Source organism: Bufo gargarizans, chromosome 2, assembly GCF_014858855.1.
Source record: "Bufo gargarizans isolate SCDJY-AF-19 chromosome 2, ASM1485885v1, whole genome shotgun sequence".
In the NCBI taxonomy this organism is placed as follows: domain Eukaryota; kingdom Metazoa; phylum Chordata; class Amphibia; order Anura; family Bufonidae; genus Bufo; species Bufo gargarizans.
This window is the reverse complement of record NC_058081.1, coordinates 563,368,439-563,382,125: the sequence shown is the minus strand read 5'-3', so window position 1 is coordinate 563,382,125 and position 13,687 is coordinate 563,368,439.

Sequence of the window (13,687 nt, the reverse complement as noted above, 5' to 3'; positions counted from 1 at the left end):
CCTGCCAAAAGTACCAATACCTGGTTTAATAACACAGTATCACTGTGCTTGATTGGCCAGCAACCTCGCCTGACCTAAACCCCATAGAGAATCTATGGGGTATTGCCAAGAGGAAAATAAGAGACCCCATACCAAACAATGCAGACATGCTGAAGGCCGCTATAAAAGCAACCAGGGTTTCCATAACACCTCAGAAGTGCCACAGGCTGCTTTCTTCCATGCTACCCACATTGATGCAGTAATTCATACAAAAGGAGCCCCGACCAAGTATTGAGTGCATATACTGTACATACTTTTAAGTAGGCCAATATTTCTGGATTAAAAATAATTTTTTTTATTGGTCTTATGAAATATTTTTATTTTCTGAGATGCAGACTTTTGGGCTTTCATTAGCCTTGAGCCATAATAATCAACATTAACATAAATAAATGTGTGAAATAGACCACTCCGTGTGTAATGAATCTGTATAACATATGAGTTTTACTTTTGAAGTGAATTATTGAAATAAATAAACTTTTCAATGTATGTAGCACTGTAAATTATGTTCTTAGTTGTAATTTACCTGTTGTGTTTTGGCAGCAGAATCTATGTTCAGTGAATACCTGCCATTTCAGAACAAGAAGGTCATCCATAATACTGGTGCTCGTTATGACATAACTGTTGTATTCACCTGTCCATTTCCTCTTGTCACACTTTTTATAACCATGTAACGCAAGTCTACTTTTATTGCTCTGAATATAAAGATAGAAATATTATTTCCAGGCATTAGCATCTCTAGACTAGCTGTTGTATTAAAGTGTAAGGCCTCATGCACAAGGCCGTGGTCGTATTGCGGCCCACAAACATTGGGTCCGCAACATGCGGGCACCGGCCGTGTGCTTCCCGCATCATAGATTCACTTGAATGGGTCTGCAGTTCGGATCGGATCGGAAGCCAAGGGAAGTACTACAGAGTGCTTCCATGGTGTTTCTGTACGTGCCTCCACACCGCAAAAAAATATAACATGTTATATTTTTTAACGGTGCGGACGGATCACGGACCCATTCAGGTTGATGTTGCCAGTGCATTGGGGAACGCAAATTGCTGTCCCCAATGTACGGAGCGGCCGCACAATGGCCCGTGCATGAGGCCTAATAGTGTTTAACAGCATTTCACAGTTTATGTTGCATATCTTCTAAATTTGGGAAATAAGGACAAGAGAAGCAATTCATGTGTCTGCAGAACTCTGATCCTGGCAGTTTAACCCACCAGGTGCAATGGTGAATAAGCAAGAGCAACATCTGAGCGGTTAGGGGGACCAGGTCTTAATGATGACCATCCTCCTCTTTTGCTGGCTTTACTTCTTCCAAATCATCCTTCAAAGTCTCCATGTCCTAGAAAAGTCAGCAAGATGCAGAGAGAGGAGGAGCTTGATGTTCCTGATGACATATTCTCACCGATATTAGATGATGTGGAAAAAGAGGAAAAGCAGATGGCTGAAGAAACGCTCCCACCTGTAGGGCAGGAGAGTGCTGGGGTTGGAGAAGTGGGTATGCCAGAGCTGATTATTATTCTGTGTTTACTGTCAAATAACCTCCAGAAGACTGCAGGCCAGAACAGCAATAATCTGCATATTGTCCCTCCAACTAACCAGTCAAACCCCTTACTAGCAACAGCCCCTATTTAAAGGTGCCGCATGGCCATTAACAATGAAGACTTCATTATTAAATGAAAGGCAGCTGTGGGCTAAGTGGCATGGTTGCAACCCACCCTCTGCAGGGTGCTTCGAGTGGCCATACCCTAAGGCAGAGTGGCCTGGGTATACCTGATTTATAGCTATTCATGGCGAATTAATTCGGAACAAATCAAATTTGTTGGTGAACCTTGGCAAAAGGATTCTTTAGCCTTTAAGCTTTAGCCTTTATTTTTTGTATATAAAAGTAATACATGTCATAAAATAAGTGCATCCTCCGGCAGTCTGTGCACCTAAAATAAAATCTACATCAGCTCAGGGCATTTCATAATTCTTATCCTTTATCAGCTAACATCTGAAGGTGGCTTTTTTGCCTAAAAATGCTGGCAAACAATAATTTTTAGCATTTTAAAACAAGTATAAAAAACGCCATGAATTTCAATTGCTCATGCCTCATACCATTTAATAGCTTTTTTTTATGAAGTGTTTTTTTCTGGTGTTTTTCAAGTTTAAAAAAAAATGCCATTAACGTCAAAAATGACAAATGTCGCAAACCAAAATCGGTTATATGTAGTTTATGCATACATTGCAGTTTTGTGAATGTGTTCATTTTTGGAAGCAAGTACAGATCTTACAATGACGAAGAAATTAAACACTACTTTAGAAAGTCATCTGACTGCAATGAAGATTTATTTGCATTAAGTGGTCTTTACCGTGAAGTATTTGTGTCTATATTTTGCATGTATTGTGTTACGAGAGGTAAGTAGTGTGTCAATGGGTGTGACTTTTACCAACCAGGTTGGCAACCTCTGTTGTGGAAAGATTAAGAAAAAAAAACATAGACAAGAGCCACTGAACATTGCTGAAACTCCAAGACAAAATCTATATTTAATTTTGTTTGTTTAGTGTGTCCTTAAAAAAAAAATCCACCCACATAGTTGTGTCATCGTCATCTAGATGTAGAACCAAACAGGTTCAGCCAGCCTATTAATTCTGATGGGGAGATGTCCTATTTATGATACGGAGAGTCTTTGCCAAGTGTGACTTCAGATGTCCTGTTCACGTATGTTAGTATGTCTGCTTATCTCAGACACCTCCATACACAAGATCTACAAGAGAACTGTAAATTATGGGATGATGTGTATAGCCAATACAATTTTGAGAAGGACAGTAGAATCAACCTTTCCAAAAAGCTTCCACATCTAGTTTTGCCATTTCTTTTTGGGCGTAGATAGCCCTTGTGCAGGTGGTTGGGATACCCAGTATATTTGATGTTGATGATGACGGTGTCACACAGTGTTTTTCAGAAAACACAGCTTTTTATTACAGCATTTCCCCGGATTAAAAAAAAAATATTTGGGCTAAAGACTTATCGTCTACATGCCTACTGTAAGATAATTATGAGACGCACGTCAAACAATGGCCCAGATTTACTAATTCTATGGCTTAAGCAGGATGATAACTCTGGTGCAGGGATGGACACCTTTGTCTATTGATTGGCTTACTTTGAGACAGAAATTTATGCCAGAATGGTGGCACAATTTTGGTGCAAAAGGCGCATCTTAGACCACAATGCTTGCCTGTAAAGCCCCACCCTGTTCCAATAAACCCCACTGCTTTTCAAGCAAATCAGAAAAAGGCCTCATGCACATGACCGTTCCACTTTTTGCGGTCCGCAAACCACGGATCCGCAAAAAAACGGAACCCACATGTTTGCCTTCCGCAATTTGCGGAACGGGTGGTCCATTGTAGAAATGCCTATTCTTGTCCGCAAAACGGACAAGAATAGGACATGCTATATTTTTTTTGCAGTGCCACGTAACGGAGCAAAGGATGCGGACAGCACACTGAGTGCTGTCCGCATCTTTTGCGGCCCCATTGAAGTGAATGGGTTCGCACCCGAGCCGCAAAAATTGCAGCCCGGAGCTGGACCCGAAAAACGGTCGTGTGCATGAGGCCAAAAGTGTAGGAACCCTAGTTAATGCATAATTTTTATGATAATTTTTACAAGCTCAAAAAACTGCCACCAAATAAGGAATCCTTAGGTCTGTTTCAGACAAGCGTGGGCTTTCTGTGAAACATTGTTGGCTACATTTCTGGGGCTCGGCTGATTTGAACTCACTGCATCACAGTGTTCAATGATACTGTGAGCTGTAAACTAGTCGTGAGTTTACTGTCCCATACTCACATAATGCAGTGAGTGCAGAAGAGTAGACTCGTGGTTGGCTTGGAAGTTAATAGATCACTATGATGCAGTGAGCTCAGGTTAGTGAAGTCCTCAGTTGGTCCTAGAACAGCAACCATCACATAGAATGCGTGTGCATCTGAAACCAGTCTAAGGCCTCTTTCACACTACCGTTTTTTTTTTCCGTTTTGCAGGCCGTTTTTTGCATTCGGTAAACGGTCCATATATGGAACCATTCATTTCAATGGGTATGCAGAAAAAACTGAATGTACTCCGTATGTATTCCATTTCCGTATCTCCGTTCCGGGCAAAGATAGAACATGTCCTATATTTGGCCACAAATCACGTTCTGTAGCTCCATTAAAGTCAATGGGTCCGTAAAAAAAAACATAATGCATACGGAAATGCATCCATATGTCTTCCGTGTCCGTTCCGTTTTTTGCGGAGCCATCTATTGAAAATGTTATGCCCAGCCCAATTTGTTCTATGCAATTACTGTATACTGTACATGCCATACAGAAAAACGGAACGGAAAAACGGAACCGAAATGGAAACAAAAAACTGAACAACGGATCCGTGAAAAGCGGACCGCAAAACACTGAAATAGCCATACGGTAGTGTGAAAGAGGCCTAAAGCCTGGAGGCACACAAAGTATTTTGCTGCATTTTTCATGGTGTTTTTAGTAACTTTTTAGGTTAAAAATGCTGCAGCCAGATGTTACTGTGCAGTCCACAGCAGATTATTGCAAATGCTACATACATAGGAGGAAATATATCATGAGGGAAATTTTTCTATTTTTTGCAGAGTTACTGTAATATTTGCCAAATATATCAAGTGTTGCACATTGATAAATTTGGTGCATCTCTGAACGCTTTTGTCTAGAAATGTTACTTCAGCTCTTATAGTAAGGTTATGACATTTTTGATACTTTAAAAACTGACATTTGATAAATCTGACATGCACCTATTTAGCATTGTTAACCATGCCTACATCCACACCCAGTGGCGTACATAGAGAAGTAAGGGCCCCATAGCAAGGATCAAACCAGGCCCCCCCACACAGGACAGAAGGGTTTCTGCCTAAACCCTTTTCAATGATCCTTGGCCCATTTCTTCCACTGCCTCATTTGCTAAAAGTTGTTCCTTTAGAGGGTAGAGTCCTGACCAAGTTTTCACCCCCAGAACAAGAGGAGATAATCCCAACTACAACTGAACCCCCTCTTGCCCTAAGCCCCATAGCAGTTGCCTGTTCTGCCGCTATGGTAGTTACACCCTTGTCTGCACCTATTTTTAAAAAGTGATGAAACTGGCAAAAAAATCACAAAATGTCCCGTATGTTATACAACAGCAATGTGTGTCAATTCCACGCAGTCTCCTTTGTGCCCCTTACAGTAGTTACCCCCTTTGTGCCCTCACATAGTAGTGTTGCCCCTTAGTTGTCAGTGTTCAACTGTGCTGTCCCTTTACAGTCGTGCTGCCCCTTAGTGATCAGCCTACAACTGTTCGGCCGCCTTACTGTAGTACTGCTTCCTTACATTAATGCTGTCCTTTAGTGCCCCCTTTGAGTTGTGCTGTCCCCTAAGTGCCCCCTTTACAGTTGTGCTGCCCTCTTACAGTTTTGCTTTAATTAGGTTGAGCTTTAATAATAAAAAAAAAAAAATGCAAAATTCACCTAGCCTTTGCATCGCGCCTGCCTGCTGGGGAGCACACTGACTGCTTCACCATTGTATACAGCTGTATTTATGTCCCCAAGACACAAATACAGTTGAAAGTGGGACATGCCCCAGCCCTCCCAGGATAGCGAAATCTGAGACTGTTCTGTCCCATCCAGGGCTGCTTGTAATGAGGTCTGCTTGCTGTAGAAACAAACCCATTCAGCTCAATAGAACTGACTTTCACAGTCACAGAAATTTCTGCTAAGTGACACTTGCTACAGCAATCCAGCATCTGCATAAAGGTCCACATCTACGTGGCCATATTTTTGTGCTGAATATCTAACATAACATATGCTGATACTTGATGTTCATACACTTATGCTCAATGTTCACGAAGCAAACATTTTAATTCCAGTAACCAAAATCTCTGAGCAGTGTCAAGAGGCTATGAGCACTCCATAGAGCCCTTTCGTTCTGGAAATCAGTGGTGGTGCAACATGACATGGCAAATGTTGCCAATATTATCTTTAATCTCCTAATATGTTCCATATCTGGCTGTGGAATGATTAAGGCCCCTTGCAGACGAGCGTGTCCGGATTAGGTCCGGATGAGTTGCGTCTGCGATCAGGGAAAATAGTGAGAGTAGGTACGCAATTGCAGTCAGTTTTGACTGCGATTGCATTCCGATGTTCAGTTTTTATCATGCGGGTGAAATGCGTTTTGCACACGTGATAAAAAACTGACTGTGGTACTTACTGAAGTTCGGGTTTGGGTTCGGTGTTCTGTATATTTTATTATTCTCCATTGTAACATGGTTATAATGGAAAATAATAGCATTCTTTAATTCTGAATGCTAACTAAAAGGTCCATTGTGAGGTTAAAAAAAAAAAAATCTTACCTCATCCACTTGATTGCGCAACCGGGCTGGTCTTCTTTCTCCTTCTTCTTGCAGGACCTGGATGGAAAAGGAGCTTCGGTGATGTCATCGCGCTCACCACGGTGAGCACTGTGGTGTCAGCACAGGTCCTGCTGAATGAAGATAGAAGGTTCTTCTATGTTCATTCAGCAGGACCTGTGCTGACGTCACCGCGGTCACCACATTTTTTAAAATTTTTAACCCCACAATAGACCTTTTACTTAGCATTCAGAATTAAAGAATGCTATCATTCTATGTTTCTATAAGTAATATCAGGAAGTATTAATTATTGAGAGAGTAGTGGATCCATGGAATACCCTTCCTGCAGAAGTGGTAGCTGCAAATACAGTGGAGGAGTTTAAGCATGCATGGAATAAGCATAAGGCCATCCTTCATATAAGATAGGGCCAGGGGCTATCCATAGTATTTAGTATATTGGGCAGACTAGATGGGCCCAATGGGTCTTATCTGCCAACACAGTCCATTTTTCTATGTTTCTATTATTTTACATTATAACCATGTTATAATGGAAACTAGAAAAGTTACAATTTCTGGGGAAATGTGTGAAGTGTTCTTGCCTCCACCAGTAGTCTACAACTTAACTCATGCACTGTTGCAAGTGACGTTTTCTGAAAGCAGGATCATTATGAAATTTTCTGGTGTTCTATTGCTTCTTCTTCAAGTTAAAATTGGCATCTGTCGCATATTTGATGGTTGTGTATTGCTTTTGCTTTAACTTGAAACATGCAACTGTTGCATATTTTCTGGTGATGTAATGCTTCTGCTTCAACTTAAAATCAGCATCTGCTCTGTATCGGCTGGTGATGTATGTCCTCTTCTTATTGGTGACAGACAGCTTTGTAGCCTTGAAACCACGCCTTCTTTCATTTATGTGTCTTGTCTTAAGTTTTTGTCGTCGCTGTGCATTTAATTTGGAAAATGCCTTATTGTCCTTCCATTTGCCCTGTGAGGATTTTGCATTAAGTGACCATGGAAAATGCTTTCTGGCTGGGAATCCAGTGTGTGTTGCATCTTTGGTCATCTGTGTAACTTTGTTCTCCACATGCTTTCCATTATGTGGTTTGTCAGATTGCATCGGTGGGGACAGCAAACACCTGACAGACGTCTTGCATGATGAAATGAGACTGGCATGAAGACATACTGAAGTCCATCAATAGGGCCTCTGGTGTCTGTAAGGAGCAATTCATACAACTTATAAATCCTTGCCCCCATATCACTCAAATGTGTAAAAGTGATCATAACAGCTTTTCCTTTTCCAGTGGCAGGAAGTCCATCCTTATTTCAACTATGAGAATCAAACAGTCCATATCTCCCAGACTTGTCTCTGAACAATGCAATGCAATATGGCACAACTATAAAAAGTGCATGTGTAACATCTGCATTGAGACACTGAAGTCTTGTGGAGAGGTCAACAAACCAACCTTGGTTGTCACCGTCTACCGTGGTTCTCACACATCCCGATAACACTGGAGATTTAACAACGTTATACTCATATTTGTCAGTGTTGACTCTGAGGGGCACTTCTTCCGATGTCAAGTGTTGGTGCTGATAGACATTTCTTCATTTTAGATGTTTTATTGTTGTGCCATACAAGCTGTTGCCCTTCTTCAGTATTTGATCGAGATCATCCTTCCTCACATCATCAAGCTCACTGTGGTATGCCAAAAATGTCAGAGCCATGCATGTACACTGTTTGATCCTTAACCTTCCATAGCCATGATGACCCTGATGAAATGATGCCTGCACAGATATCTCACTTGGTACACATGGTTCTTGCATGCCATGGTTTTTGGAAGAGCCCATCAGTGTCACTGTGCTCTTGAACTTGACACTGAGTTGAACATGGGAATGACACCACAGGCTCACTATGTACCTCCTGGGCACATTCACTGTCACAAACCTCCATTTCCACTATGCTGCTGTGGGGCTCCAGAATACCGAAAACGTGGGTCTGAAAGGTCCAGTTTAGTCCAGCGTATCTTTGCAGCTTTAGATCTCTTTCCTTTAGATGGCATGATGATATTCACACAGCTCTAATTTATTTTCGTAAATGTAGCTACTTGAAACACCTCAAATACTCTCTACTGTATAAAAATTTATTTCCAAACTTTTAACCTCTTCAGGACACAGGGCATACAGGTACGCCCTTATGTCCTAGTACTTAAGGACACAGGGCGTACCTGTAAGCCCTGTGTATTTCCGAAGCCAGTGCCTGCTCAAATCATTGAGCAGGCACCTCGGCTAAATGCACGGGGGAAGGGGGGGGGGGGGTCCCGTCAATTCAGACCCCATGGCATGGAAGGCAGCACGATGCCTTCCTGAGGCATCTGCGCTGCCTTCCAGTGATGAGCCTGTGAGATCCAGCCCCCTGGATCTCACAGGCCGGAAGCTGTATGAGTAATATACACAGTATTACTCATACAGCCAATGCATTCCTATACAGAAGTATTGGAATGCATTGTAAAGGATCAGACCCCCCAAAAATTCAAGTCCCAAAGTGGGACAAAAAATAAAGTGAATTTTTTTTTTAAGTTTCAAGTAAAAATAAACAAAAACGTCATTTTCACCAAATAAAGTAAAAAAAAATTGGGAAAAAATAGGGGAAAAAAAATTGACATATTAGGTATTGCCGCGTGCGTATCGACCGGGTCTATAAACATATGACATGACCTAACCCCTCAGATGTACACAGTAAAAAATAAAAAGTGTGCTAAATAAACAATTTTTTTGTCACCTTACATAACAAAAAGTACAACAGCAAGCGATCAAAAAGGCGTTTTCCCACCAAAATAGTACCAATCTAACCGTCACCTCATCCTTCAAAAAATAAGCCCCTACCTGAGACAATCACCCAAAAAATAAAAAAAATATGGCTCAGAATATGGAGACACTAAAACATCATTTTTTTAGTTTTAAAAAAGCTGTTATTGTGTAAAACTTACATAAATAAAAAAAGTATACATATTATGTATTGCCGCATCCGTATCGACTGTCTCTATAAAAATATCACATGAGCTAACCCCTCAGATGAACACTGTAAACATTTTTAAATAAAAACTGCTAAATAAACAATTTTTTGTCACCTTACATCACAAAAAGTGTAATAGCAAGCGATCAAAAAGTCACACGCACCCCAAAATAGTGCCAATCAAACTGGCATCTCATCCCACAAAAATCATACCCTACCCAAGATAATCGCACAAAAACTGAAAAAATTATGGCTCTCAGACTATGGAAACACTAAAACATGATTATTTTTGCTTCAAAAATGAAATCATTGTGTAAAACTTACATAACTAAAAAGAAAGTATACATATTAGGTATCGCAGCATCCGTAATAACTTGCTCTATAAAAATATCACATGACCTAACCCCTCAGGTGAATACCGCAAAAAAATACAAATGGTGCAAAAAAAGCCATTTTTTGTCACCTTACATCACAAAAAGTGTAATAGCAAGTGATCAAAAAAATCACACGCACCCCAAAATAGTGCCAATAAAACCGTCATCTCATCCCGCAAAAATCATACCCTGCCCAAGGTAATCGCCCAAAAACTGAAAAAATTATGGCTCTCAGACTATGGAAACACTAAAACATAATTTTTTTGTTTCAAAAAAGAAATCATTTTGTAAAACTTACATAAATAAAAAAAGTATACATGTTAAGTATCGCCAATTCCCTGACAACCTAGTCTATAAAAATACCACATGATCTAACCTGTCAGATGAATGTTGTAAATAACAAAAAATAAAAACGGTGCCAAAACAGCTATTTCTTGTTACCTTGCCTCAAAAAAAGTGTAATATAGAGCAACCAAAAATCATATGTACCCTAAACTAGTACCAACAAAACTTCCACCCTATCCTGTAGTTTCTAAAATGGGGTCACTTTTTTGGAGTTTCTACTCTAGGGGTGCATCAGGGGGGCTTCAAATGGGACATAGTGTAATAAAAAAACCAGTTGAGCAAAATCTGCCTTCCAAAAACCGTATGGCATTGCTTTACTTCTGCGCCCTACCGTGTGCCCGTACAGCAGTTTACGACCACATATGAGGTGTTTCTGTAAACTACAGAATTCGGAGAATAAATATAGAGTTTTGTTTGGCTGTTAACCCATGCTTTGTTACTGGAAAAAATAGATTAAAATGGAAACTTTGTCAAAAAATTTAAATTCTGAAATTTCATCTCCATTTGCAATTAACTCCTGTGGAACACCTAAAGGGTTAACAACGTTTGTAAAATCAGTTTTAAATACCTTGAGGGGTGTAGTTTCTTAGATGAGGTCACTTTTATGGAGTTTCTACTCTAGGGGTGCATCGGGGGGGCTTCAAATGGGACATTGTGTAAAAAAAAAAACTGTCCAGCAAAACCTGCCTTCCAAAAACCGTACGGCATTCCTTTCCTTCTGCGCCCTGCCGTGTGCCCGTACAGTAGTTTACGGCCACATATGGGGTGTTTCTGGAAACGACAGAATCAGCGCCATAAACATTGAGTTTAGTTTGGCTGTTAACCCTTGCTTTGTAACTTGAAAAAAATAAAATAAATGGAAAATTTGCCAAAAGTGAAATTTTGAAATTGTATCTCTATTTTCCATAAAATCTTGTGGAACAACTAAAGGGTTAACAACGTTTGTAAAATCAGTTTTGAATACCTTGAGGGGTATAGATTCTAGAATGGGGTGGTTTCTATTATGTAAGCCTCGCAAAGTGACTTCAGACCTGAACTGGTCCCTAAAAATTGGGTTTTTGAAAATTTCTGAAAAATTTCAAGATTTGCTTCTAAACTTCTAAGCCTTGTAACATCCCCCCCCCCCCAAAAAAAAAAATATCATTCCTAAAATGATCCAAACATGAAGTAGACAGATGTGGAATGTAATGTAATAACTATTTTTGTTGGTATTACTATGTATTATAGAAGTAGTGAAATTGAAACTTGGAAAGTTGCAGTTTTTTAAACAATTTAGGTAAATTTAGTATTTTTTTATAAATAAAAATTATTTTTACCAGTGTCATGAAGTACAATATGTGATGAAAAAACTTTCCCAGAACGGCCTGGATAAGTCAAAGCATTTTAAAGTTATCACTACTTAAAGTTACACTGGTCAGATTTGAAAAAAATAAGGTGAAATAAGGCTATGTCCTAAAGAGGTTAAAGGGGTTTTCCACCCTAAGTTTTAAAAATCCAAAGTGCCCCAGACAATAACCCAAACTATGAAGTATTTATATCATGCTAAATGTGCTGGCTGTATGTAATTTTTCTAATCTGTTCACCATGACATGTTCCCCTGAGGAGCTTCCTCAGACAGGCTGTGTGGGCGGAGCAGCTGTAAAGTGAAAGTAAATATCCCAGCATGCATTGCAGCAAGCATCTTCAGAGGAGTAGTCACATGACATCCCCGACCACCTCTGTTCCTATAGAGACAAGAGCCCCTCAGACTTCTGTACAGACACAGCAATAGAAAGCAAACCCCAGTCCCAGCAGTAAAGAGAGGTCACTTCACTGCGAAGAGCTTTATATTGTGAGAATCACAACACCCAGACCTACATTTTGATGCATAGTATGTCTCTGAAATATTAAAAATGAAGGCACAGTCGCCGTTTAGAAATTGCCCTTCAAATTTGAGGTGCCTAGAGTGGAGTTTCAATGAATGTCGATGGGCGGCGAGAGTTGCAAACAAATGGTCATATTGTGAAAACTATCAGGACTATGGCTTAGCTGTGGACATTTGTAGTGGCAGCAGGGATAGCTGAACGTTTTTATATAAGATTTGTGTAGGTGGGCTTGAACATGAGGGAGTGGTGGCAGTTTAGAAATCATGTCCTGATTTTTCAGCTCACACTCTAGTTTTGAACATTTCGCCATTCATTCCTATGGGACCAATTTCGCCACAAAAAAACGCTGATATTTCGTGAACCATCCGGCGAAACTTTCCATAAAGTAAAAGCACACCAATAGGGAACAAGCCGCACGTTTCTGTATATTACTGTCTATGTAGTGTAAAAACGGTGGGAGAAGATAGGGTGGTAAATTTGGCTATAATAAGAATATATATGTGAGATAACAGTAAGTGGTCTTCCCATGCAAGAACATTTAATAAAGTAAATGGGGTCCTGGGTAACTCATCCCTCGTCTCCTTAGCAACCATGCATGAAAATCGCATTGCATCTGCACTTGTTAGCGGATGCTTTCGATTTTCACCCCCCCCCCCCCCATTTATTTCTTTTGGGCCTGCTTTGCGAGAAAAACGCAGAAAATAGAACAAGCTGCGATTTTCACGCAACGCACAAGTGATGCGTTAAAATCACCACTCATCTGAACAGCCCCTCTCAACTCACGCATTGCACCTGCACGGAATTCTCGCCCGTGTGAAAGGGGCCTAAGAAGATAGGGATTAGCCAAGGGGTGGGGATTAACAACCTTTTTTTTTAAACTTCAGCCAGAAGAGATGGGAGAGGAGGCTCCTGTTTCAGCCAGTTGTCATACAGCCAGACACAGGATGGTGAAGCGGAAGGAGGACACATGGTTGATCTCCTGAAATGCACAGAAATCTCTTTTTACATTTCTCTGCTTCAACTGAAATATGACAGGAAACAAGGAGAGAAAGTACGGATTTACTAGGATATATATATATACAGATTAGACCAAAAGTTTGGACACACCTTCTCATTCAAAAAGTTTTCTTTATTTTCATGACTATGTAGATTGATGTATGTAAATTGTAGATTCACACTGAAGGCATCAAAACTATGAATTAACACATGTGGAATTATATACATAACAAAAAAGTGTGAAACAAGTGAAAATATGTCATATTCTAGGTTCTTCAAAGTAGCCACCTTTTGCTTTGATTACTGCTTTGCACACTCTTGGCATTCTCTTGATGAGCTTCAAGAGGTAGTCACCTGAAATGGTTTTCACTTCACAGATGTGCCCTGTCAGGTTTAATAAGTGGGATTTCTTGCCATATAAATGGGGTTGGGACCATCAGTTGCGCTGTAGAGAAGTCAGGTGGATACACAGCTGATAGTCCTACTAAATAGACTGTTAGAATTTGTATTATGGCAAGAAAAAAGCAGCTAAGTAAAGACAAATGAGTGGCCATCATTACTTTAGGAAATGAAGGTCAGTCAGTCCGAAAAATTGGGAAAACTTTGAAAGTGTCCCCAAGTGCAGTCACAAAAACCATCATGCGCTACAAAGAAACTGGCTCACATGCGTACCGCCCCAGGAAAGAAAGA